We start from the raw sequence: 24962 nt of genomic DNA, 5'->3' as shown, positions 1-24962 counted from the left end.
CTATCGTCCAAAAATAGACTGAAGTAAGGCTGCCAAGAGGACTTGAAAGCGGGGCAGAATTGCAGGAAACCGATTTCAGGAGGTAGACTGGAATTGCATTGAAAGCATAGGAAAAGAGGCAGAACGTCCACAATGATGCACTTGGCCAAAAAGGGCGTATGCGTTTTTTCCTGAATATATTCAGGAAAAAACGCATACGCCCTTTTTGGCCAACCAAGCAAGCTTGCAAAGGAAATCTGCACTACAATGAAGTCTAACTTCCCCCCGGTCAAAAGGGCCATCTGAAAAAAGTGTAAAATCCAGAAATGCAGGACAGGCCATGGAGAACTGGGAGCCTTGTTATGCTGATGGGCGGGATGTAAATTGCCAACAACCACTCGGGAGAAGTGTATGGTGTTTCCTGAAACATCTAAAAAACAAAGCAACAGAACCTAGGGCACTTCCACTTATGGTCCTATAGCTTAGGGAAATTAAAATCAAAAAGACACAGCCACCCCAAAGTTTGGAACGGCTCTGTTTACAAGAACCTCGTTTACAGTACAAGTTCAACATCGCAGAAAGTGAAAAATGGATAAAGAAGTTGTGGTATTTACTTACAAAGCAATATCACTCAGCAATGAAATCTGTGTCATCAGGCCCTTAGCAGCACAATGAGTGGATTCAGGTATGATGATTCTAACTGAAATAAGTCACACAGAGAAAGAAACATCATAAGATATCAGTAATACACGGAATGTAAACTTGGCTACACAGGAACTGAATTTCAGAACAGAACAGGGTCTCAAATTTAGAAAACCACCTTATGCTTGCTTAAGGGTAAAGGTGAGTTGGGGTGCTGCATAAAACCAGAGATTGAAATGAGCACAGATAAAGTTCCTTAAGCCAAATATGGAATAGACAAGAGCTACTCCTTGCTCAACGAAATGGACTCAACACCGCATATTAAACGCCTAAGAATGTACCTGACTACTAAGTATCTTAAAACCTATGGATTGCCATGTCTCCAAAAGAGAATCAAGCGTGTGTACAGGGGCATAAACGCAGCAGTGATAGGATTGGAGAGGTTCGGTGAGCAAATGAAGACCCTTTGAAGTCATATTGCATGGTACCCATTCCACGGGTTTCAACTACCCAGGTTTAAGGTATTCTTCCTTCAGCTAAAACATGCATGTGGAACCTAGAGTATGATCAACCATGTGATCGGGAGACGTGTTCAAATATGTCTCAGTTTCCGTAGGCTGGTACTCGGGTGCAACATTCCAGACGCTTTACTAACACTCTCCCGACTTGGAGAGTCAGTCCCTTCAACCTCCTGTTTGGTCCAGTTTGCAATTTCTGCGGAAGATGAACAGGAATAGCGAGAACCAATGAGAGGCTAGCTGGAGGTGTCTGGACGGGCAAATTTAACTCTCATTTCCCACCAGGAAGAGGAAATAACCAAAGGCTCAGCGTGCCGTACCGGAACCAGATTAGGGCCTGAAGCCATCCTGCGGTGTTGCGGCCAGGTCACAAGAAAGCGAGTTGAAGAAAGGAGCTCAGGGGCACTGTAATTCACAAACCTGCAGAGTTATAAATGACAGCTATCGTCCAAAAATAGACTGAAGTAAGGCTGCCAAGAGGACTTGAAAGCGGGGCAGAATTGCAGGAAACCGATTTCAGGAGGTAGACTGGAATTGCATTGAAAGCATAGGAAAAGAGGCAGAACGTCCACAATGATGCACTTGGCCAAAAAGGGCGTATGCGTTTTTTCCTGAATATATTCAGGAAAAAACGCATACGCCCTTTTTGGCCAACCAAGCAAGCTTGCAAAGGAAATCTGCACTACAATGAAGTCTCACTTCCCCCCGGTCAAAAGGGCCATCTGAAAAAAGTGTAAAATCCAGAAAGGCAGGACAGGCCATGGAGAACTGGGAGCCTTGTTATGCGGAAGGGCGGGATGTAAATTGCCAACAAACACTCGGGAGAAGTGTATGGTGTTTCCTGAAACATCTAAAAAACAAAGCAACAGAGCCTAGGGCACTGCCACTTATGGTCCTTCCACTTATGGTCCTATAGCTTAGGGAATTTAAAATCAAAAAGACACAGCCACCCCAAAGTTTCGAACGGCTCTGTTTACAAGAACCTCGTTTACAGTACAAGTTCAACATCGCAGAAAGTGAAAAATGGATAAAAAAGTTGTGGTATTTACTTACAAAGCAATATCACTCAGCAATGAAATCTGTGTCATCAGGTCCTTAACAGCACAATGAGTGGATTCAGGTATGATGATTCTAACTGAAATAAGTCACACAGAAAAAGAAACATCATAAGATATCAGTAATACACGAAATGTAAACTTGGCTACACAGGAACTGAATTACAGAACAGAACAGGGTCTCAAATTTAGAAAACCAACTTATGCTTGCTTAAGGGGAAAGGTGAGTTGGGGTGCTGCATAAAACCAGAGATTGAAATGAGCACAGATAAAGTTCCTTAAGCCAAATATGGAATACACAAGAGCTACTCCTTGCTCAACGAAATGGACTCAACACCGCATATTAAACGCCTAAGAATGTACCTGACTAGTAAGTATCTTAAAACCTATGGATTGCTATGTCTCCGAAAGAGAATCAAGCATGTGTACAGGGGCATAAACGCAGCAGTGATAGGATTGGAGAAGTTCGGAGAGCAAATGAAGACCCTTTGAAGTCACATTGCATGGTACCAATTCCACGGGTTTCAAATACCCAGGTTTAATGTATTCTTCCTTCAGCTAAAAGATGCATGTGGAACCCAAGTATGATCAACCATGTGAACGGGAGACGTGTTCAAATATGTCTCAGTTTTCCTCCCCTGGTACTCGGGTGCAACATTCCAGACTCTTTACTAACACTCTCCCCACTTGGAGAGTCAGCGCCTTTAACCTCCTGTTTGGCCCAGTTTGCAATTTCTTGGAAGATGAACAGTAATAGCGAGAACCAATGAAAGACTATCTGGAGGTGTCTGGACGGGCAAATTTAACTCTCATTTCCAACCAGGAAGAGGAAATAACCAAAGGCTCAGCGTGCCGTGCCGGAACCAGATTAGGGCCTGAAGCCTTCCTGCGGTGTTGCGGCCAGCTCAAAAGAAAGCGAGTTGAAGAAAGGAGCTCAGGGACACTGTAATTCACAAACCTGCAGAGTTATAAATGACAGCTATCGTCCAAAAATAGACTGAAGTAAGGCTGCCAAGAGGACTTGAAAGCGGGGCAGAATTGCAGGAAACCGATTTCAGGAGGTAGACTGGAATTGCATTGAAAGCATAGGAAAAGAGGCAGAACGTCCACAATGATGCACTTGGCCAGAAGGGCGTATGCGTTTTTTCCTGAATATATTCAGGAAAAAACGCATACGCCCTTTTTGGCCAACCAAGCAAGCTTGCAAAGGAAATCTGCACTACAATGAAGTCTCACTTCCCCTCGGTCAAAAGGGCCATCTGAAAAAAGAGTAAAATCCAGAAAGGCAGGACAGGCCATGGAGAACTGGGAGCCTTGTTATGCTGATGGGCGGGATGTAAATTGCCAAGAACCACTTGGGAGAAGTGTATGGTGTTTCCTGAAACATATAAAAAACAAAGCAACAGAACCTAGGGCACTTCCACTTCTGGTCCTATAGCTTAGGGAAATTAAAATCAAAAAGACACAGCCACCCCAAAGTTTGGAACGGCTCTGTTTACAAGAACCTCGTTTACAGTACAATTTCAACATCGCAGAAAGTGAAAAATGGATAAAGAAGTTGTGGTATTTACTTACAAAGCAATATCACTCAGCAATGAAATCTGTGTCATCAGGTCCTTAACAGCACAATGAGTGGATTCAGGTATGATGATTCTTACTGAAATAAGTCACACAGAAAAAGAAACATCATAAGATATCAGTAATACACGAAATGTAAACTTGGCTACACAGGAACTGAATTACAGAACAGAACAGGGTCTCAAATTTAGAAAACCAACTTATGCTTGCTGAAGGGGAAAGGTGAGTTGGGGTGCTGCATAAAACCAGAGATTGAAATGAGCACAGATAAAGTTTCTTAAGCCAAATATGGAATAGACAAGAGCTACTCCTTGCTCAATGAAATGGACTCAACACCGCATATTAAACGCCTAAGAATGTACCTGACTAGTAAGTATCTTAAAACCTATGGATTGCTATGTCTCCGAAAGAGAATCAAGCATGTGTACAGGGGCATAAACGCAGCAGTGATAGGATTGGAGAGGTTCGGTGAGCAAATGAAGACCCTTTGAAGTCATATTGCATGGTACCCATTCCACGGGTTTCAACTACCCAGGTTTTAGGTATTCTTCCTTCAGCTAAAACATGCATGTGGAACCCAAGTATGATCAACCATGTGAATGGGAGACGTGTTCAAATATGTCTCAGTTTTCCTCCCCTGGTACTCGGGTGCAACATTCCAGACGCTTTACTAACACTCTGCCCACTTGGAAAGTCAGCGCCTTTAACCTCCTGTTTGGCCCAGTTTGCAATTTCTGTGGAAGATGAACAGGAATAGCGAGAACCAATGAGAGGCTAGCTGGAGGTGTCTGGACGGGCAAATTTAACTCTCATTTCCCACCAGGAAGAGGAATTAACCAAAGGCTCAGCATGCCGGGCCGGAACCAGATTAAGGCCTGAAGCCATCCTGCGGTGTTGCGGCCAGGTCACAAGAAAGCGAGTTGAAGAAAGGAGCTCAGGGGCACTGCAATTGACAAACCAACAGAGTTATAAATGACAGCTATCGCCCAAAAATAGACTGAAGTAAGGCTGCCAAGAGGACTTGAAAGCGGGGCAGAATTGCAGGAAACCAATTTCAGGAGGTAGACTGGAATTGCATTGAAAGCATAGGAAAAGAGGCAGAACGTCCACAATGATGCACTTGGCCAAAAAGGGCGTATGCGTTTTTTCCTGAATATATTCAGGAAAAAACGCATACGCACTTTTTGGCCAACCAAGCAAGCTTGCAAAGGAAATCTGCACTACAATGAAGTCTCACTTCCCCCCGGTCAAAAGGGCCATCTGAAAAAAGGGTAAAATCCAGAAAGGCAACAGGCCATTGAGAACTGGGAGCCTTGTTATGCTGATGGGCGGGATGTAAATTGCCAACAGACACTTGGGAGAAGTGTATGGTGTTTCCTGAAACATCTAAAAAACAAAGCAACAGAGCCTAGGGCACTTCCACTTATGGTCCTATAGCTTAGGGAAATTAAAATCAAAAAGACACAGCCACCCCAAAGTTTGGAACGGCTCTGTTTACAAGAACCTCGTTTACAGTACAAGTTCAACATCGCAGAAAGTGAAAAATGGATAAAGAAGTTGTGGTATTCACTTACAAAGCAATATCACTCAGCAATGAAATCTATGTCATCAGGCACTTAGCAGCACAATGAGTGGATTCAGGTATGATGATTCTAACTGAAATAAGTCACACAGAAAAAGAAACATCATAAGATATCAGTAATACACGGAATGGAAACTTGGCTACACAGGAACTGAATTACAGAACAGAACAGGGTCTCAAATTTAGAAAACCAACTTATGCTTGCTTAAGGGGAAAGGTGAGTTGGGGTGCTGCATAAAACCAGAGATTGAAATGAGCACAGATAAAGTTCCTTAAGCCAAATATGGAATAGACAAGAGCTACTCCTTGCTCAACGAAACGGACTCAACACCGCATATTAAATGCCTAAGAATGTAACTGACTAGTAAGTATCTTAAAACCTATGGATTGCTATGTCTCTGAAGGAGAATCAAGCATGTGTACAGGGGCATAAACGCAGCAGTGATAGGATTGGAGAGGTTCGTGAGCAAATGAAGACCCTTTGAAGTCATATTGCATGGTACCCATTCCACGGGTTTCAACTACTCAGGTTTAAGGTATTCTTCCTTCATCTAAAACATGCATGTGGAACCTAGAGTATGATCAACCATGTGATCGGGAGACGTGTTCAAATATGTCTCAGTTTTCGTAGGCTGGTACTCGGGTGCAACATTCCAGACGCTTTACTAACACTCTCCCCACTTGGAGAGTCAGCGCCTTTAACCTCCTGTTTGGCCCAGTTTGCAATTTCTGTGGAAGATGAACAGGAATAGCGAGAACAATTGAAAGACTAGCTGGAGGTGTCTGGATGGGCAAATTTAACTCTCATTTCCCACCAGGAAGAGGAATTAACCAAAGGCTCAGCGTGCCATGCCGGAACCACATTAGGGCCTGAAGACATCCTGCGGTGTTGCGGCCAGGTCACAAGAAAGCGAGTTGAAGAAAGGAGCTCAGGGGCACTGTAATTCACAAACCGAAGAGTTATAAATGACAGCTATCGTCCAAAAATAGACTGAAGTAAGGCTGCCAAGAGGACTTGAAAGCGGGGCAGAATTGCAGGAAACCGATTTCAGGAGGTAGACTGGAATTGCATTTCAAGCATAGGAAAAGAGGCAGAACGTCCACAGTGATGCACTTGGCCAAAAAGGGCGTATGCGTTTTTTCCTGAATATATTCAGGAAAAAACGCATACGCCCTTTTTGGCCAACCAAGCAAGCTTGCAAAGGAAATCTGCACTACAATGAAGTCTCACTTCCCCCCGGTCAAAAGGGCCATCTGAAAAAAGTGTAAAATCCAGAAAGGCAGGACAGGACATGGAGAACTGGGAGCCTTGTTATGCTGATGGGCGGGATGTAAATTGCCAACAGCCACTCCGGAGAAGTGTATGGTGTTTCCTGAAACATCTAAAAAACAAAGCAACAGAACCTAGTGCACTTCCACTTATGGTCCTATAGCTTAGGGAAATTAAAATCAAAAAGACACAGCCACCCCAAAGTTTGGGACGCCTCTGTTTACAAGAACCTCGTTTACCGTACAAGTTCAATATCACAGAAAGTGAAAAATGGATAAAGAAGTTGTGGTACTCATGTACAAAGCAATATCACTCAGCAATGAAATCTATGTCACCAGGCCCGTAGCAGCATAATGAGTGGATTCGGGTATGGTGATTCTAACTGAAATAAGTCACACAGAAAATGAAACATCAAAAAATATCACTAATACATGGAATTTAAACTTGGCTACAGAGGAACTGAATTACAAAACAGAACAGGGTCTCAAATTTAGAAAACCAACTTATGCTTGCTTAAGTGGAAAGGTGAGTTGGGGTGCTGCATAAAACCAGAGACTGAAATGAGCACAGATAAAGTTCCTTAAGCCAAATATGGAATAGACAAGAGCTACTCCTTGCTCAACGAAATGGACTCCACACCCCATATTAAACGCCTAAGAATATACCAGACTAGTAAGTATCTTAAAACCTATGGATTGCTATGTCTCCAAAAGAGAATCAAGCGTGTGTACAAGGGTCATTAACGCAGCAGTGATAGGATTGGAGAGATTCGGTGAGCAAATGAAGACCCTTTGAAGTCATATTGCACGGTACCCATTCCACGGGTCTTAAGTCTCCAGGTTTAAGGTATTCTTCCTTCAGCTAAAACATGCATGTGGAACCCAAGTATGATCAACCATGTGAACGGGAGACGTGTTCAAATATGTCTCAGTTTTCCTCCCCTGGTACTCGCGTGCAACATTCCAGACTCTTTACTAACACTCTCCCCACTTGGAGAGTCAGCGCCTTTAACCTCCTGTTTGGCACAGTTTGCAATTTCTGTGGAAGATGAACAGGAATAGCGAGAACCAATGAGAGGCTAGCTGGAGGTGTCTGGACGGGCAAATTTAACTCTCATTTCCCACCAGGAAGAGGAATTAACCAAAGGCTCAGCGTGCCGTACCGGAACCAGATTAGGGCCTGAAGCCATCCTGCGGTGTTGCGGCCAGCTCAAAAGAAAGCGAGTTGAAGAAAGGAGCTCAGGGGCACTGTAATTCACAAACCTGCAGAGTTATAAATGACAGCTATCGTCCAAAAATAGACTGAAGTAAGGCTGCCAAGAGGACTTGAAAGCGGGGCAGAATTACAGGAAACCGATTTCAGGAGGTAGACTGGAATTGCATTGAAAGCATAGGAAAAGAGGCAGAACGTCCACAATGATGCACTTGGCCAAAAAGGGCGTATGCGTTTTTTCCTGAATATATTCAGGAGAAAACGCATACGCCCTTTTTGGCCAACCAAGCAAGCTTGCAAAGGAAATCTGCACTACAATGAAGTCTCACTTCCCCCCGGTCAAAAGGGCCATCTGAAAAAAGTGTAAAATCCAGAAAGGCAACAGGCCATTGAGAACTGGGAGCCTTGTTATGCTGATGGGCGGGAGGTAAATTGCCAACAGACACTCCGGTGAAGTGTATGGTGTTTCCTGAAACATCTAAAAAACAAAGCAACAGAGCCTAGGGCACTTCCACTTATGGTCCTATAGCTTAGGGAAATTAATATCAAAAAGACACAGCAACCCCAAAATTTGGGACGGCTCTTTTTACAGGAATCTCTTCTACGGCACAAGTTAAATATCCCAGAGAGCAAATAATGGATAAAGAAGTTGCGGTACTTCTGTACAACAGAATACCACTCAGCAATGAAATCTATGTCACCAGGCCCGTACCAGCATAATGAGTGGATTGAGGCACGATGATTCTAAGTGAAATAAGTCACACAGAAAAAGAAACATCATAAGGTATCACTAATACACGGAATGTGAACTTGGCTACACATGAACTGAATTACAAAACAGAACAGGGTCTCAAGTTTAGAAAACCAACTTATGCCTGCTTAAGGGGGAAGGTGAGTTGGGGTGCTGCATAAAAGCAGAGTTTGAAATTAGCACAGATACCGTTCCATAAGCCAAATATGTAATAGACAAGAGCTACCCCTTGCTCAACGAAATGGATTCAACAATGAGGTATCACCTCACACCTGGTAGAATAGGCATCATTGAAAATCTACAAACAAAAAATGCTGGAAAGGGTGTGGAGAAAAGGAACCCTCTTCCACTATTGTTGGGAATATAAATTGATACAGTCATTATGGAGAACAATATGGAATTTCTTAAGAAACTAACAATAGAATTACCATATGATACAGCAATCCCAGTACTGGACATATACCCAGACAAAACCATAAATCAAAAAGAGTCATTCACCGCAATGTTCATTGCATCACTATTTACAATATCGAGGTAACGGAAGCAACCTAAATGCCCACAGACATACGAATGCATAAAGCTGTGGTACATATATAAAATGGAATATTACTCAGCCATGAAAAGGAATGAAATTGGGTCATTTGTAGAGACGTCGATGGATCTAGAGACTGTCATACAGAGTGAAGTAAGTCAGAAAGAGAAAAACAAATCTTGTATATTCATGCATATATGTGGAACCTAGAAAAACTGTACAGATTAACCATTTTGCAAGGCATAAATAGAGCAACAGATGTAGACAACAAACGTATGGACAACAAGGGGGGAAAGCTGTTGGGGGGGTGGTGGTGGGAGGAGTTGAGAGACTGGGATTGGCATGTATACATTTATATGTATAAAATAGATAACCAATAAGAACCTGCTGTATAAAAATATAAAATAAAATTCAAAATTAAAAAGAAATAAAATTTAAAAAATAAAACAGAAAAAACAATTATTCCCTGCACATACATGTATTTATATGAATAAATTATTTCCATGCTTATATCTGTAAATACAAAAAAGAGGAATAAAATCTACCTTGAACCAAAAACGAAAAAGAGAAAAAAAACACAGAACCCACCAGTTCCACAGAGGAAAACCGTATCAGGGCACTTGCTCCAGTTGTAAACAATTCTGAAGTTGGTCAGTGGTGGGGAATCGTCTCCCATTCAGCCAGCAGCCCCCACGCAACAAGCGTCCTCATTGCAAAGCTGGGGCACCGTGCCGAGGCATCTGTGAGTAAACGTGAGCTGAGCCCCAGGCCAGTTGCTGCTGAACTATTCCCACCCGTCCCAGGTAAAACACCTGAATATATACAAGGACTTGAAAGCCTAGAGGAAGGGCCATAGAGCCACACGAGTGACAGCATGCCGGCCGACTTGGTGCCTGCAGGCCAGCCAGGATGGTCCTGGCCCTGGGTGCTCTTCTGGAAGATTTCCATTTCCCTGCCTGAGATACCCGTCCTGTCCCTGCCCCCACTGCTTTTTTCCTTCCTCACCTCTGCCCAGGGAGAAATTCCAGCAGCAGGTATGGGTGACACATCCTCTTCTTTAGCAGGTGGCAGCCTGGCAACTGCTGCAGAAAGTCCAGCAGAGCCCCACTCACACTGGGCCACCCACAAAGCCGTGGCCTCTCACTCCCTCCCACCAGCCCAGCCCCGAGACTGCTGACAGGGCAGAGAAAATGGCGTCAGGCACGGCTGCAGGGGCTCTTGCTGCCTGGAGTGGTATTTATATTGATCTCAACCCAGGCACACCTGGGGAGGGCTGGCCGGCACGGTAAGGCTGCCCAGGTCAGCCAATCATCACCCCTCAGGGGCTCACAGTTGCAGAAAATGGAACTTGCTGAACCGGCCAGGTCCAAGGAACAGGTGTGGGCTCCTGAGAGTCAGGATAGACAAGGGGCTGCAGCTTTGGCTTGTTTTCTAATCATTTTATCTGGCCCATGAGTGGGAGACAACTTCAAGAAAACCCTCTCCTAATGAGAGGAACCCAGGAGTCAGGCAGAGGAGGGGTGGGTGGTGGTTGGAGACAGAGGCCTGGTGCCCCGGGTGCAGTGGAAGTCTCTGGAAGACCAGGTGGAGGGAGGCCTCACGGAGTGATGCCCAGGGTCACAGACCTGTCGCAGCTGCTGTTTGCTAGTTCAAGTCCTGCTCTGAGGTGCTCTGTGTCAGCTCTGAGCGACAGGTGAGCTGGGGGTGCTCTGCAATGAGGGCTATGTGCACGGTTCCTGTGTGCCCAGCCCTGCCACGGTACCTGCAAGGGTAGCTCTGTATCCTGGGAGGGGCCTGACCACGAGAGCCCCGTGGGCTGGGGTGGGGGTGGGGTACCTGCCCAGGTGAGCTCCATATTCTGGGATTGGTCTGACCACGAGAGCCCCATGGGCTGCTGGGGACCTGGTAAAGGATGTCAGGACAGTCAGTGAAGCCACCGAGGATATACCTCCAGTTGCTCCTAATTCCTACACCCTGCTGGTCATTCTACCAACCACCAGGACATGGTATTCTGTATTAGTCTTCAATGATGCCTTCTTTTGTATTCCATTAGTCCCAGAGTCACAAGAAATTTTGGCTTGTGAGTGGCAGGACTCAACATACAACTAAAACAATACTTCCGGGCCGTCTGGCCCCAAGGGTGCAAAAATTCCCACACCATCTTTGGGGAAAGCTTAGCTAAAGACCTAAAAGTTCTACCTCTGGAAAAGGAAACCCTCCTTCAATATGCAGACGACATTCTGATCACCAGCCCTACTAAGGAGGCCTCTGAACTACCAAGCCAATAAAGGATAGAAGTTGTCCAAGAAAAAGCTCAAATATCACAGACTGCGGTGACCTGCCTGGGCTTCATTCTCACAGAAGGTCAGAGAAGCCCATCCCAGGAAAGGGAAGAAACCATTTTCAGCCTTACCCCTTTCTAAAACTAGAAGACAGCTTAGGGGTTCCTGGGGAGGCCAGGGTTTGCTGCTTCTGGATCCCTAACTACAGTCTACTAGCTGGGCCTCTATATGAAACACTGAAAGGAAAAGATGATGATCCTTTTGAATAGAATCCAGAAGTGGCCTTTCAAGAATGGAAAGAGCAGTCAATTCAGACCCTTGCCCTGGAACTCCCTAATTTAGCTAAACCCTTTGACCTTTACATTCCCGGTGAAAGGTGAATCGCCATTGGAGAATTAGTGCAAAAACTGGGACCACTTGAAATGGAACAATGCAAGAATGCCATCCAGGTAGGATAAACTACGGTCACTAAGGGGCTTGGCCCACTGCCACATCTGGCCAAGATACTGGCGGTATCTAAAAACCTGGAAATCAGCAGCCCAAAAGGCCACCTCCCTCCTAAGGGAAAAGGACCCCACGTGGTGATCCTAACCACCAACCATGCCCTGAAGTTGCAGGGTTCGCTCCGTGGGCACACCGACCTCGAGTGAGGAGGCCCTCCAACTCCAACATCCAGAGAGATAACCGGGGGCAACAGGGCACCATGACGACTCGTGTGAACATCACTTGACCTGGAGTTTCTCTCATAAAACAACAAGAGTGTGTCCCAAAAGAGTAGACTACTGCTTGCAGGACTTACTGCACCCAGAGGGGAGCTAATAATCTTGGCGGGGGAACAGTATACCACACTGTCACCATAGAAAAGCCGACAGACACCGTGATGATGGTGGCCAATAAGACCGGCTGGACTCCTGTTTACTTCAAAAGGCTGTTGACTCAGTAGCCATCATGGTCCTTGGTCACCACTGACCCTGGACTGTCTGGGAGTTGAGCGGGCAGGGCTCTGACACCTGGTGCTGTTTGTACGTTAATTCAGGGGCCTAATTGAAGAAAGCGCAGACTACTGGTCAGAGCATCTAGGCTGGCAGAGACGGTCAGCCTAAGGTGGCCGAACAAATGTGGGGCGGGGTGAAACCGGCCCCCACAGCGTCTCTGCACATCTCTTTCCTGGACCCTTAAAGGTCATTAGAATCTATAACACTTCCAATGCTGGTGCTCAGGTGGACGAGCAGGGAGGCAGGGGTCCTGGGGACAATCAACGTCACCGGGAGGCTGCTGGGGAGAAGCTCTGACCCTCGCCCCAGGGTATGAGGGCTCCCAACTCAGCACTCAGCAGTTACAGAAGAAGGGTCTGCACCCTCAGCACTCCAAGAATGAGGAACGGGACAAAAGGCAGAGGAGGGGTTTGTCCCCAGCAAAGCCCATTAAAAATCCCTGGGAGATAAAAATAGAATCTGGGCAATAAAGTCAAGTCTAACCTTTTTTATCCTTTGTGCTTTGTCTAATTTCACGTGCTCCTAGGGTCCCGCATGCAGAGGTTCCACACCTGGCACTTCAGACCAGATTTCCTAGTGCAGAATGGCTGGGTCGACACCTCAGCTCCTGGGGCCCAGTGCAGACTCCACGATATAGAGCCTGAGCTACAGCCAACCCGGCCCTCGAGAGCTCCGCCGCCTCCCTCCCTCCCACTGACTCTGACAGGATCTCTACACAGCAGCCCAGCCCACAGCCCACGGGGTAGTGCATGCTCTCACCTCTCCATTCTCTGATCAAAATATAAAGTTTCCTTTGCTTGTGAACCAAACTCAGTCTCGATCTGTTGGCCCCAATGACACTGGGCAGGGGGACACTTGTTGGGGTCCACTCTGGAGGATCAGTAACAGAAATTGAGACTATTGTAACCTCAATGAACAGATGTGTGAGCCAAACTGTAGTTAACATAGAACAGTGTATAAGGCTCGGGTAAAATAAGATGTTTTTAACACTTCCATTTGATATTTCCATCACTTTTTATAAGCAAGTTCAGTGAAAAGGTTTGTCTTATTTGTCAGGTCAATATTAGAGAAACGAAGTGATTTCTTTCCAAGGATGTACAGCTAATAATCTTGGTTAAACCTTCAATCTTGTTTTAAATGCTTTTCCATTGAAAATGATACCTCTCTTTCAGCTCCCCCATTTCTGAGAAGTATAAAATCTTATAATTTATTATTACCAAAGGGGAAAGGTGGGAGGAGGGATAAATTAACAGTTTGGAATGAACACATACACACTGCTATGTATAAAATAGATCATCAACAAGGAACTACTGTATAGCACAGGGAACTACACTCAACATTTTGCAATAACCTATAAGGGGAAATAATCTGAAAAAGAATAGATATTTTTATTGACATCATCTATCAATGACAGTTAAAGTGTAGCCTAAGGGAAGCTGGTGGTGAGTGCTTCTGACCCTGAAGACTTCAATCATCTAAAGTTTGGACTCTGCCTACTTCCCAAGGCCCTTAATGAACATATGTGTAGCCGTAGCTTAAAAAATTCCCCAGTTTGGGTTTCGGGGAGACACTGATTTTGAAAAAGCCCTGGTGTTCTCCTTACATGAATGGGACTCTTCCTACTGCTAAAACATGTCTGTCACACCCAGAGGATGGTATACCGTCTGATCGGGAAGAGTTTGGAAAAGGCATCTCATCTCCTCATCTCCTGGTGCTCGGGTTCACCCCTCCAGCGTCTTTACTAACAGTCTCCCCACTTGGAGATGTCAGCACTGTCAACATCCTGTTGCGTACAGTTTGGAATTTGTCCAGAGGATGAAGCGGAAGGATGAGGAACAATGAGAGACAAGTCCTAGGTGTTCAGACAGGCACATGTCACTCTAATTTCCAATCAGGAAGACGAATTGACCAAAGGCTAGGGTTGCCCATGGAAACAGTATAGGGCTTGAGGAAATCCCGCTGCTTTGTGGCCAGTTCCCATAAACACGAGTTGAACAATGGAACTCAGGGGCAGTAAAATTCACAAAACTGCAGAGTTGAAAATATCCATCACTGAAAAATGTCTTGAGGAAAGTCAGAGAAAAGGACTTGTAAGCAAGGGAGAATGGCAGGAAAGGGATTTGAGGAGGTAGAAAGGACTCGCCATTAAGCACAAGAAAAGGAGCTGAACATTGCCAACATTGCCAACATTGCAGTTGGCCAAAAAGGGTGTATGCGTTCTTTTCTGTATATATTCAAGAAAAGGGCATACACTTTTTTAGCCAACCAAACAGGTGGGCACTGGAAGTCAATACTACAAAAGATATCACTTCGCATCAGTCAGAAGAGCCATCCTCATAAAGCGTAAACAACAGAAATGCAGGACAGGGCAACGAGAAGAGGGAGCCCTGTGAGACTTATAGTGGAAATGTATATTGCCAACGGCCATTCTGGAGAAGTGTATTGTGTTTACTAAAGCATCTAAAAAATGAGCTACAGAGCATAGGGCACTTGCACTCATGGGCGTATATCTTGGGAAAAACAAAAATCGAGAGGACACAGGCACCCCAATGTTTACCCCCTCTCTGTTTAAAAGATCCTCGACTAGGATATAACTTAAATGTCTCTGGAGGGAAAAAATGGATAGAGATGTGGTACTTAGGTAGAGTGGAATATTATTCAGCCTGGAAATCAATGAAATATGGCCAGTTGTAACAACTCCGGAGGAGTTACGTATGATCATTCTAAGTGACAGAATTCAAAAAGAAAAAGACACATATCATAAGATATCACTTAAAGGTGGAATCCAAAATGGCTACACATGAAATAAATTACAAAACAAAAACATAGTCAGATATGTAGAAAACACGCATAAGGCTGCTAAACGGGAAAGGTGGGGAGGGGTGAGGCATCATCCAGGAGGTTGAAATTAGCAAAGATACCATTCCAAATACCAAACTGATAATCAACAAGGCCTACACCGTAGCTAAAAGAACTGCACTCAGCACACTCAAGTCACCGGAAAAGAATATATACGACTGGTAAGAATCTGAAAAAGAATTTACTGATGTCTCTCTGTACGTGAATCAAGTGGATGTACAGCAGCAAGAAACAGAGCTTTGAAAATCAGCTGTAACCAATATAGTAATAAATTGAAAAAAATAAACGACAGAGAGACAGAGAAAACCTCTTACAACTTTTCCTCAGGGACGGTGATGCAACATGGATTGAACACATCTAGACCCACAGCAGGATGAGACATAAGGCTGGAAACTGTTTGCACTAAGAGAAATGTGAGGTTGGGTGAGGAAATGCACACCCTTTAAAGTAATACTACCTGGTACCCATTCAATGGGTCCCAAATCTGCAGGTTCAAGGGATCTTCCTACAGCTAAAACATGCATGGAAAACCCAGAGGACTGTACACCATGTGATCGGGAGATGTGTCTAAAATGCACCTCATTTATCCTCTCCTGGTGCTCCTGTTCACCATTCCAGCCACGTTACTTAGAATCTCCCCACTTGGAGAATCAGCACATTTCAACTTCTGTTTCACACATTTTGCAAATTGTGAGGAGGATGAACGGGCAGAGGGGGAACCAATGAGAGAATAGTTATAGGGGTTTGGACGGGCACATATAACTCTAATTTCCCATTAAGAATAAGAATTGAAAAAAGACTCAGCCCGCCTCGCCGGAGCCAAAATAGGGCCTGAAGCAATCCTGCGGGTTTGAGGCCAGCTCACAAAAGAGCAACTTAAAAAATGGAGCTCAGGGTCACTGCAATTCACAAACCTGCAGAGTTATAAATGAAAACTAAAGTCCAAAAATATGTTGAGGTAAGGCAAAGAAGAGGATCTGAATGCAAGACAGAATTGCAAGAAACAGATTTCAAGAGATAGATTGGACTCGTCTTTAAAGCACATGAAAAGTGGCAGAATTTCGACAATGATGCAGTTGGCCCAAAAGGGCATATGCGTTTTTTCCTGATTATATCCAGGAAAAAACGCATACGCACTTTATGGGCAACGAAGCAAGCAAGCAATGCAAATGTGCACAACAAAGAGGTCTCATTTCCCACCGGTCAAAAGGGCCATCCTAAAAAATTGTAAAAACCAGAAATGCAGGACAGGCCATGAAGAACAAGGAGCCTTTATACGCTGATGGGCAGTGTGTGAACTGCCGAGAGCCACTCTGGAGAAGTGTATGGTGGTTCCTAAATCATCTAAAAAGCAGAGCTACAGAGCATAGGACACTTCCAATCATGGGAGTATATCTAGGGAAGTCTAAAAATCAACAAGACACAAGCACACCACAGTTTAGGGCTACTCTGTTTACAAGAACCTCAACTTCAGTACACCTTAAATATCCCAGGAAAGAGAACAATGGATAAAGAAGATGTGGTACTTATGTACAATGGAATATCTCTTCACCATGAAATCAATGTAATAAGGCTAGTAGAAGGATAAAGAGTGGATTTAGGTCCGATAATACTACTTGAAATAAGTCAAACAGAAAAAGAAACATATCATAAGATATCACCTATAGAGGGAGGGTAAATATGGCTGCACAAGAAATGAATTACAGAACAGAACAGTGTCTCACATTTAGAAAACACACTTATGTCAGCTTAAGGGGAAAGGAGAGGTGGGGTGATGCATAAAACCAGAGTTTGAAATTAGCACAGATACCGTTCAATAAACCAAATAGGTATTAGACAAGATCTACACCTTGCTCAATGAACTGGCCTCAACACACCCTATACACCGCAGAGAAATATATCTGAGTAATAAGAATCTTAAAACCCATGTATTGATATATCTCCATAAGGGAATCAAGTGTGTGCAGAGCGGCACAAACACAGCAGTGAAAATGAGCTAAACCCCATTATAGAAATAAATTTTAAAAACAAAACGCAGAAACAATGAAAGAGAGAAAAATTCTTACAAAATTCGCTCAGGGGCTGTGATGCAACCTGGATTGACCACATATAAACCCACAGCTGGATAAGACATAAGGCTGGACACTTGGGGCTGAGAGGATTGGTGAGCTTTGGTGAGCAACTGCCAAAAGTTTAATGCAATACTTCATGCTACTCATTCCAAGGGTCCCAACAATCCAGGTTGAAGGGAATCTTCCTACAGCTAAACCATGCTTGGGAAACCCAGCGACTGGTATACCATATGATCGGGAAAGGTTTCTAAAACGCACCTCATTTTTCCTCTCCTGGGACTCCGGATCGACATTCCAGCCGCTTTACTAAAAACATCCCGTCATGGAGAGTCAATGCCTTTAAGTTCTGGTATCGCACAGTCTGCAGTTAGTGCGGAGGATGAATGGGAATAGGGGGAACCAGTGAGAAACTAGCTGTAGCGGTTTCAATGGGCACATGTCACTCTAATTTCACATCAGTAAGAAGAATTAACCAAAGGCACAGCAAGGTGCCCCAGAAGAAGAATAGGGCCTGAAGGAATCCTGTGGTTATGAGGCAAGATCACAAAAATAAGAGCTGAAAAATGGAGCTAAGGGCCACTGCAAGTCAAAAACCTGCAGAGTTATAAAGGCCAACTATTTTCAAAAAATATATTGAGGTAAGGCTATGAAGCGGCAATGAAATCAAGGCAGAATTGCAGGAAACCAATTTCAGGAGGTAGACTGGAATTGCACTGAAAACATATGAAGAAAGTCAGAACCTCGACAATGATGCACTTGGCCAAAAAGGGCGTATGCGTTTTTTCTTGAATATATTCAGGTAAAAATGCATACGCCCTTTTTGGCCAACCAAGCAAGCTTGCAAAGGAAATCTGCACTACAATGAAGTCTCACTTCCCCCCGGTCAAAAGGGCCATCTGAAAAGAGTGTAAAATCCAGAAAGGCAGGACAGGCCATGGAGAACTGGGAGCCTTGTTATGCTGATGGACGGGGTGTAAATTGCCAACAGCCACTCGGAAGAAGTGTATGGTGTTTCCTGAAACATCTAAAAAACAAAGCAACAGAGCCTAGGGCACTTCCACTTATGGTCCTATAGCTTAGGGAAATTAAAATCAAAAAGACACAGCCACCCCAAAGTTTGGGACGGCTCTGTTTACAAGAACCTCGTTTACGGTACAAGTTCAATATCGCAGTAAGAGAAAAATGGATAAAGAAGTTGTGGTACTTACGTACAATGCAGTATCACTCAGCAATGAAATCTATGTCATCAGGCCCGGAGCAGCATAGTGAGTGGATTCAGGTATGATGATTCTAACTGAAATAAGTCACACAGAAAAAGAAACATCATAAGATATCACTAATACACGGAATGTAAACTTGGCTACACAGGAACTGGATTGCAAAACAGAACAGGGTCTCACATTTAGAAAACCAACTTATGCTTGCTTAAGGGTAAAGGTGAGTTGGGGTGCTGCATAAAACCAGAGATTGAAATGAGCACAGATAAAGTTCCTTAAGCCAAATATGTAATAGACAAGAGCTACTCCTTGCTACACGAAATGGACTCAACACCCCATATTAAACGCCTAAGAATGTACCTGACTAGTAAGTATCTTAAAAACTATTGATTGCTATGTCTCTGAAAGAGAATCAAGCGTGTGTACAGGGGCATAAACGCAGCAGTGATAGGATTGGAGAGGTTCGGTGAGCAAATGAAGACCCTTTGAAGTCATATTGCATGGTACCCATTCCACGGGTTTCAACTAACCAGGTATTAGGTATTCTTCTTTCAGCTAAAACATGCATGTGGAACCCAGAGTATGATCCACCCTAACCCTTCCCCGAAGCCTTACCCTAACCCATTCCCTAGTCCTAACCCGTACGCTAACACTAACCCATGCCCTCACACGTACGCTCACCCTAAACCGTTTTCGTACCCGCACCTGGACCCTAAAACGTACTCAAACCCTACCCCTAACCCTAGCCCGAACCCTAACTCTAACACTTCCCCGCAGCCTTCCCCTCACCCGTCACCTAATCCTAACCCGAACGCTAACACTAAACCGTGCCCTCACACGTACACTCCCCCTAAACCATTGTCATACGCTCATCTGGACCCTAAACCGTCCCCGTCACCTACCCCTAACCCTAGACCGAACCCTAACCCTAACCCTTCCCCGAAGCCTTCCCCTCACACGTCCCCTAATCCTAACCCGTACGCTAACACTAAACCGTGCCATCACACGCACGCTCCCCCTGAAACGTTGTCATACCCTCACCTGGACCCTAAACCGTCCCCGTTCCCTAACCCTAAACTTACCCCGAACCCTAACCCTAACCCTTCCCCGGAGCCTTCCCTTCACCCGTCCCCTAATCCTAAACCGTATGCAAACAGTAACCCGTGCTCTCACACGTACGCTCCACCTAAACCGTTGTCGTACCCTCACCTGGACCTTAAACCGTCCCCGTCCCCTAACCCTAAGTCTAGACCGAACCCTAACCCTAACTCTTTCCCGAAGCCTTCTCCTCACCCGTCCCCTAATCCTAAGCCGTACGCTAACATTTACCCATTCCCTCACACGTACGCTCCCCCTAAACCGTTGTCGTACCCTCACCTGGACCCTAAACCGTCCCCGTCCCCTAACGCTAACCCTAGCACGAACACTAACCCTAACCCTTCCCCGAAGCTTTCCCCTCTCACGTCCCCTAATCCTAACCCGTACGCTAACACTAACCCATGCCCTCACACGTACCCTCCCCCTAAACCGTTGTCGTAACCTGACCTGGACCCTAAACTGTCCCCGTTCCCGTCCCCTAACCCTAGCCCGAACCCTAATCCTAACCCTTCCCCGAAGCCTTCCCCTCACCCGTCCCCTAATCCTAACCCGTACGCTAACACTAACCTGTGCCCTCACACGTACGCTCCCCCTAAACCGTTGTCGTACCCTCAACTGGACCCTAAACCGTACCCTTCCCCTAACCCTAACCCTAGCCCGAACCCTAACACTAAGCCTTCCCCGAAGCCTTCCCCTCATCTGTCCCCTAATCCTAACCCGTACTCTAACACTAACCCGTGCCCTCACACGTACGCTCCCCCTAAACCGTTGTCATACACTCACCTGGACCCTAAACCGTCCCCATCCCGTAACCCTAAACCTAGCCGGAACCCTAACCCTAACCCTTCCCAGGAGCCTTCCCCTCACCCGTCCCCTAATCCAAACCCGTACGCTAACATGAACCGTGCCCTCACACGTACGCTCCCCCTAAACAGTTGTCGTACCCTCACCTGGACCCTAAACCGTCCCCGTCCCCTACACCTAACCCTAGACCGAACCCTAACCCTAACACTTCTCGGAAGCCTTCCCCTCACCCGTCCCCTAATCCGAACCCTTACACTAACACTAACCCGTGCCCTCACACGTACGCTCCCCGTGAACCGTTGTCGTACACTCACCTGGACCCTAAACCGTCCCCGTCCCCTAACCCTAACCCTAGACTGAAACATAAACATAACCCTTCTCCGAAGCCTTCCCCTCACCCGTCCCATAATCCTAACCCGTACGCTAACACTAACCCATGCCCTCACACGTACACTCCCCGTGAACCGTTGTCATACCCTCACCTGGACCCTAAACCGTCCCCGTCCCCTAACAATAACCCTAGCCTGAACCCTAACACTAAACCCTCCCCGAAGCCTTCCCCTCAACCGTGCACTATTACTAAGCCGTACGCTAACACTAACCCGTGCCCTCACACGTACGCTCCCCCTAAAACGTTGTCGTACACTCACCTGGACCCTAAACAGTCCCCATCCCCTAATACTAACCCTAGCCCGAACCGTAACCCTAACTCTTCCCCGAAGCCTTCCCCTCACCCGTGCCCTAATCCTAAGCCGTTTGCTAACACTAACCCGGGCCCTCACACGTACCCTCCCCCTAAAGCGTTGTCGTACCATCCCCTGGACCCTAAACCGTCCCCGTCCCCTAACCCTAACCCTAGCCCGAACCCTAACCCTAAACCTTCCCCGAAGCCTGACCCTCACACGTCCCCTAATCCTAACCCGTACGCTAACACTAACCCGCGCCCTCACACGTACCCTCCCCCTAAAGCGTTGCCGTACCCTCCCCTGGACCCTAAACCGTCCCCGTGCCCTAACCTTAACCCTAGAACGAACCCTAACCCTAACCCTTCCCCGAAGCCTGACCCTCACCCGTCCCCTAATCCTAACCCGTACGCTAACACTAACCCGCGCCCTCACACGTACGCTCCCCCTAAAGCATTGTCGTACCCTCCCCTGGACCCTAAGCCGTCCCCGTACGCTAACCGTAACCCTAGCCCGAACCCTAACCCTAACCCTTCCCCGAAGCCTGACCCCCACCCGTCCCCTAATCCTAACCCGTAAGCGAACACTAACCCGTGCCCTCACACGTACGCTCCCCCAAATCGTTGCCGTAACCTCCCATGGACCCTAAACCGTCCCCGTCCCCTAACCCTAACCCTAGCCCGAACCCTAACCCTAACCCTTCCCCGAAGCCTGAGCCTCACCCGTCCCCTAATCCTAACCAGTACGCTAACACTAACCCGCGCCCTCACACCTACGCTCACCCTAAAGCGTTGTCGTACCCTCCCCTGGACCCTAAACCGTCCCCGTCCCCTAACCCTAACCCTAGCCCGAACCCTAATCCTAACACTTCCCCGAAGCCTGACCCTCACCAGTCCCCTAATCCTAACCCGTACGCTAACACTAACCCGCGCCCTCACACCTACGCTCCCCCAATACGTTGCCGTACCCTCCCATGGACCCTAAACCGTCCCCATCCCCTAACCCTAACCCTAGGCCGAACCCTAACCCTAACACTTCCCCGAAGCCTGACCCTCACCCGTCCCCTAATCCTAACCCGTACGCTAACACTAACCCGCGCCCTCACATGTACGCTCCCCCTAAAGCGTTGTCGTACCCTCCCATGGACCCTAAACCGTCCCCGTCCCCTAACCCTAACCCTAGCGCGAACCCTAACCCTAAACTTTCCCCGAAGCCTGACCCCCACCCGTCCCATAATGCTAACCCATAAGCGAACACTAACCCGCGCCCTCACACCTACGCTCCCCCAATTCGTTGCCGTACCCTCCCATGGACCCTAAACCGTCCCCGTCCCCTAACCCTAACCCTAGCCCGAACCCTAACCCTAACCCTTCCCCGAAGCCTGACCCTCACGCGAAAACTAATCCTAACCAGTACGCTAACACTAACCCGCGCCCTCACACGTACGCTCCCCCTAAAGCGTTGTCGTACCCTCCCCTGGACCCTAAACCGTCCCCGTCCCCTAACCGTAACCCTAGCCCGAACCCTAACACTAAGCATTTCCCGAAGCCTTCCCCTCATCTGTCCCCTAATCCTAACCCGTACTCTAACACTAACCTGTGCCCTCACACGTACGCTCCCCCTAAACCGTTGTCATACACTCACCTGGACCCTAAACCATCCCAATCCCGTAACCCTAACCCAGCCAGAACCCTAACCCAAAACCTTCCCTGGAGCCTTCCACTCAGCCGTCACCTAATCGAAACCCGTACGCTAACATAAACCGTGCCCTCACACGTATGCTCCCCCTAAACAGTTGTCGTACCCTCACCTGGAACCTAAACCGTCCCCGTCCCCTACACCTAACCCTAGTCCGAACCCTAACCCTAACCATTCTCCGAAGCCTTCCCCTCACCCGTCCCCTAATCCGAACCGTTACACTAACACTAACCCGTTCCCTCACACGTACGCTTCCCGTGAACCGTTGTCGTACGCTCACCTGGACCCTAAATCGTCCCCGTCCCCTAACAATAACCCTAGCCCGAACCCTAACACTAAACCTTCCCCGAAGCCTTCCTCTCACCCGTCCTCTATTACTAAGCCGTACGCTAACACTAACCCGTGCCCTCACACGTATGCTCCCCCTAAAACGTTGTTGTACACTCACCTGGACCCTAAACAGTCCCCGTCCCCTAACACTAACCCTAGCCCGAACCGTAACCCTAACTCTTCCCCGAAGCCTTCCCCTCACCCGTCCCCTAATCCTAAGCCGTTTACTAACACTAACCCATGCCCTCACATGTACGCACCCCCTAAACGGTTGTCGTACCCTCACCTGGACCCTAAACCATCCCCGTCCCCTAACCCTAAACCTAGCCCGAACCCTAACCCTAACCCTTCCCCGAAGCCTTACTTTCACCCGTCCCCTAATCCTAACCTGTATGCTAACACTAACAATTGCCCTCACACGTACGCTCCCCCTAAACCGTTGTCGTACCCTCACCTTGACCCTAAACCGTCCCTGTCCCCTAACGCTAACCCTAGACCGAACCCTAACCCTAACCCTTCACCGAAGCCCTCCCCTCACCCGTCCCCTAATCCGAACCCGTACACTAACACTAACCCGTGCCCTCACACGTACGCTCCCCATGAACCGTTGTCGTAACCTCACCTGGACCCTAAACCGTCCCCGTCCCCTAACCCTAACCCTAGCCCGAAACCTAAACCTAACCATTCCCCGAAGCCTTCCCCTCACCCGTCCCCTAATCCTAACACATATGCTAACACTAAACCGTGCCCTCACATGTACGCTCCCCCTAAACCGTTGTGGTACCCTCACCTGGACCCTAAACCATCCCCGTCCCCTAACCCTAACCCTAGCCCGGACCCTAACCCTAACACTTCCCTGAACCCTTCCCCTCACCAATCCCCTAATCATAACACGTACACTAACATTAAACCGTGCCCTCACAGGTATACTCCTGTTAAACTGTTGTCGTACCCTCACCTGGACCCTAAAGCGTCCCCGTCCCCTAACCCTAACCCTAGCCCGAACCCTAACCCTAACACTTCCCCGAAGACTTCCCCTCACCCGTCCCCTAATCCTAACCCGTACGCTAACACTAACCCATGCCCTCAAACTTACGCTCCCCCTAAACTGTTGTCGTACACTCACCTGACCCTAAACCGTCCCCGTCCCCTAACCCGAACCCTAGCCCGAACCCTAAACCTAACACTTCCCCGAAGACTTCCCCTCACCCGTCCCCTAATCCTAACCCGTACGCTAACACGAACCCGGGCCCTCACACGTACGCTCCCCCTAAAGCATTGTCGTACCATCCCCTGGACCCTAAACCGTCCCCGTCCCCTAACCCTAACCCTAGCGCGAACCCTAACCCTAAACTTTCCCCGAAGCCTGACCCTCACACGTCCCCTAATCTTAACCCGTACGCTAACACTAACCCGCGCCCTCACACGTACCCTCCCCCTAAAGCGTTGCCGTACCCTCCCGTGGACACTAAACCGTCCCCGTGCCCTAACCCTAACCCTAATCCGAACCCTAACCCTAACCCTTCCCCGAAGCCTGACCCTCACCCGTCCCCTAATCCTAACCCGTACGCTAACACTAACCCGCACCCTCACACGTACGCTCCCCCTAAAGCATTGTCGTACCCTCCCCTGGACCCTAAACCGTCCCCGTCCCCTAACCCTAACCCTAGCCCGAACCCTAACCCTAACCCTTCCCCGAAGCCTGACCATCACCCGTCCCCTAATCCTAACCCGTAAGCGAACACTAACCCACACCCTCACACCTACGCTCCCCCAAATCGTTTCCGTACCCTCTCATGGACCCT

At 47.3% G+C, this 24962-nt stretch overlaps 1 long non-coding RNA gene across 10 annotated transcripts in view; it reads right to left on the bottom strand.

Moving 5' to 3' along the window:
• Window positions 1–24962, bottom strand: part of LOC307181154 — a 2002597-nt gene that overhangs the window by 340042 nt on the left and 1637593 nt on the right. Inside the window, exon 7 of one of the 10 annotated variants that reach the window (XR_013826036.1) lies at window positions 5343–5424. The exons of the other annotated variants lie outside the window; for them this stretch is intronic. This is a non-coding gene — a long non-coding RNA (uncharacterized lncRNA). The remainder of the gene's footprint in view (window positions 1–5342; window positions 5425–24962) is intronic. 10 annotated transcript variants of the gene reach the window in all.

The sequence above is a fragment of the Stenella coeruleoalba genome (genome assembly GCF_951394435.1).
Source record: "Stenella coeruleoalba genome assembly, contig: scaffold_61, whole genome shotgun sequence".
Taxonomy (NCBI): Eukaryota; Metazoa; Chordata; class Mammalia; order Artiodactyla; family Delphinidae; genus Stenella; species Stenella coeruleoalba.
Note: the sequence above shows the minus strand (reverse complement) of the source record. Positions and strands in the feature narration are given on the sequence as shown.